The sequence below is a fragment of the Meleagris gallopavo genome, chromosome 2 (genome assembly GCF_905368555.1).
Source record: "Meleagris gallopavo chromosome 2, MGAL_WU_HG_1.1, whole genome shotgun sequence".
In the NCBI taxonomy this organism is placed as follows: Eukaryota; Metazoa; Chordata; class Aves; order Galliformes; family Phasianidae; genus Meleagris; species Meleagris gallopavo.
The window spans coordinates 66,639,001-66,642,750 of record NC_139405.1 but is presented as its reverse complement, the minus strand read 5'-3'; positions in this window follow the sequence as shown (position 1 = coordinate 66,642,750).

Sequence of the window (3,750 nt, the reverse complement as noted above, 5' to 3'; positions counted from 1 at the left end):
TGCCTACTGTACAGTGTGCAGCACAGTGGTGGATGGTGAAACACCCTCTTTCCTGATGAGGTTAGAATAGGTTGCAAAAAATGATGTTTAAAAAAGGTGGAATTAACTTTAACTCTTAGATGCTCTACTCCTTCCACAGTGTCAAAGCAATTAGTGAGTGTCAGATCAAAGGGTTTGCTCTGCAGACAGAAGAGAAATAGAATCCAGTGTAAGATGTCCCTCTGCAAGGACAAAATATATGCAAATAAATTGCAGGTAATTAGGAGATCTGATACTATACCACCGCCAGCAGGAGAGGGTCAGCAGTTACATCTGATAATAGCCTCTTTCCTGTATTTAAGGATCACTTTTTTTCCACAAGAAGAGCTAAATATTGATTAAGCGATATTGCAAATACCACATGATTATCAAAGCAATTACAGGGATTAACTTCCTAAAATGTTCCAGTGTAACCTCAACTGCAGAAAGCGTGCCAACATGGTAATGACTATTAACATCCGTATGAATCAAAGTAATCCCCTGGGTTTGTTGGGTTTGGTTTGTTGTTGTTTTGGTGGTGGTGGTTTGGTTTTGTCTCCGATTCTGATTGCTCCTGTATATGGGGTACTTTTTACAAGCACATGGGGTATAGCGCTGAGGAAGTTCATTCTGCTTGCCTAGAGGCACCTGCTTTGTGCTGGGTGAAGACCAAGGCCATGCAAGGTGGACACAAGACATCTAGTTGTGTTGCTTGCTTCCACATGAGAACACATTAGTGCTAGAGTGGAGAAGGTGACCCTGCCATTCACAGTAAGCCATGCGGATATGCTGACCTGAATCATACCCACAGTCTCGTTTCCTGAATGTGCGATCTACCCAAGAACCGAATGTACTGCAGCCACCTTAGAGAAGCTTATCTCCACCGCACAAGAGTTTAGACTGAGGCCCAGCACACAGAGTCCAGGCTTCTGGGCATCTCCCAACCCCCAGGGCCCACACTTGGATTCGTGCTGATGGGGACGGATCACTTCTGCTTCCATTTTCCCCTCCTCACTCTTCTCGTAGGGGTAGAAGAAACTTTAAAGCATGGGAGAGGCAGACAGAGAGAGCATGACGCCCTATAATCCAACAAGTCAACTTCCCGAGCTCAAACATGAACTGATTTTTTTTTTCTTCCCTCGCCTTATAAAAAAGAAATTGACTTTTGTTTGGAGTTTGTGAAAAGTGGGACTCGGGGCCCAGTCAATGGGGCTCCCCGCGGCGCGGGCTGAGTGGAGCCATCTCGAACCAGTCAGCCGCGGCACCAATTAATCCGCTCTTTGTCACAGCCCCGGCCTCAGCAGCAGCGGCAGCAGTAGCAGCAACACATTTGGCCATTGTTCAGACCTTCATGCAACGGGATTTACCCTTTCAAAGAGGCAGTTTTGTCCCAAAGAGTTCGAGCGGAAGTTTCTCACTGACAATTTGCCCCAAATAGATAGATTTGTCAGCAGCAACCTTTAAAAGCAAAAAGCCATGGAGGGAAAAGGGGAGAAAAAGAAGTGTGGGGGAAAGAGCAAGGGCATCCTTGTCCGTCTGTCTGTCTGTCTGGGAGTCTGTCGTGAGCAGGTGGGACGGCACCAGGCCTGAGGTGCAGCAGGGCACTGTGGCTCTGGTAGGGCTCAGTTTCATGACAAGGCAGATGCAGTGAGGGAGCTAACAAGCTCCTGGGCAGCTGTATGGCTGTTCTGACTTCTGAAAGTCTTTCAGGGACATGGCTTTGTCATATCTGCTACATAGCACCATGCCAGCCTGGAAGGGGTTCCCAGCCTAGGGGGGTGCTGGCAGGACAGCTCTGGGAGCAGCAGGCCTGGATCCAGACCTGTTACCAACACCTACATTTATATCAACATGAGCAATTTTTTGTCAGCAGAATGGTGCAGCATTCCCCACACACAGTGCCCTGGGGCCCATAACCCAGGCAGAAAAGGTTGAAACAATCCCTTGGCTATTTCCTGCCACCATACCAGTGCTGCTGTGGTGCTTAAGGATGATCTCTGCTGTGGGCTGGAGAGACCATTTGCATGAGCTGAGTGTCTAATAAGACCTTCCTGGGAGCATTGGTAGTTCTCTCCCCAGGCACCAGCAGGCCCATGACCTCTTCTGGCAGCAGGAGGTAGCCCTGCCTCCTGACAGGCTGGCATCTCTTCGTGGCACAAATTTGGGCAACAGTAAAAAATATGCCTCATCATACCTGTGATTCCACATCCTATCCTGTTACACCCATTATGGTGACCAGCAGGTTTCTGGTAGCTCCATGGAGCTGAAAACTTGTGCTGTGCCCTGGGAAAGCCCTAATACACAGGTTGTCTTCTGCCTTGACCTCCTAGACCATGAGCATAAGCTGTCCCTCCCCAGAGGCAGCAAAGAAGCCAAATTCTTGGGAGAATGATCAGTTCTTCTGCAGCAGTGGTGTTTGTCTTCTGGTATTTGAGCAGTTTGAATTCCCAAACAAAGCTGAGGGAACCCAGTTTGCTGAAGTAGGGCTTTTGCAGTTTTCTGACTGAAAGGAGGGGCATGAGAGATGGATGTGTGGCAGCTATACAGCTCCAAAACTTTGTGGTGAACTCAGGAAACTCCATTGCCTGGTGACAGGCAGTCCAGCTCTTCTGTCAGACTACTTTGTCTCGCTGTATCTTAAATGGATTTGATCCACATTTCTCAAAGAACCTCATTGTTTGAGTCCTGCCCTGCCCACTGGTGTTTATTTGATGGCCTTCCCAAGGCATTTCCTGAGAGACACAAGAAAAATGAAGGCCAAGTTCAAATTGACAGCTAAAATGTCATCAGCCTGCTTTATACCCACACCATCCCCCTAAGCCTGCCTACACCTGTGCTTTGAATTGGAAGAGAATAGAAGCGGCTGTAACCTAATTACAAATCAGCCAGAAGGAGGGCTTCCTTGCAATTAGGTTAGGGCAGTTCCAAGCAAATAGGTTTACAACAAAACTGGGAGACACTGAGATAGAAATGAAACATTGAGGTCCATTCTTGAAGACACCAGAGAGAGTCTCACGTTCTGGGTGATCTTCAGCACAGGGGACAAAGTTCAACAGACGGTTGCAGTGTTCTCAGCTGCAGCAGGCAAATGGATGCCCTCAGACCTTCCCCATCTTCACAGGAGGTTTAAGAGACTATAAGAGTAAGCACAGACATAACTTGCAATGATGCAAAGCTCCAAGACAGGCTAGAAGTCAAGCAGTGTAATTGCAAATATGTTCTAAGACAGTTTTCTCCAGAAAGTCCAGGCCCATGTGGCATCTCTCCTGTAGAGACCTCATTTGTTTGACTCTCAGGAATGCAGAAGTAACTTAACACCCATGTTCTTCCCTGGCATGGGAAGAACACTAGTACCAGAGACAATGACATTCCCTAGGAAGCTTAGTTGTCCCACCCTTAATCCCTTCTCATGTCTAGCCCTCAGCATCAATCAGTTCAACAGGGTTCCCACGGACAAAGCCCTCCTTCTTCCTCAAGTAGTGATTTTCCTCATGATATTTTTGGTCATATCCAGAAGAAAAATCCAGCTTCTGGATGTATCAAAAAATATCCTGAGCTACAGCATGTTTACCAAGTGCCCAAGTGAGCAGAAGAACCCAGGTCCTCTGTTTATCTGTCAGCCTCGTGACAGCAAAAGCACTAGGTAGACTTTAGCAGCATCAGCCAACACTGGCTCCAAGGACAATACCTAGAAAATGCCAATAATTATCAAACAAATGCTCCTGACAACAC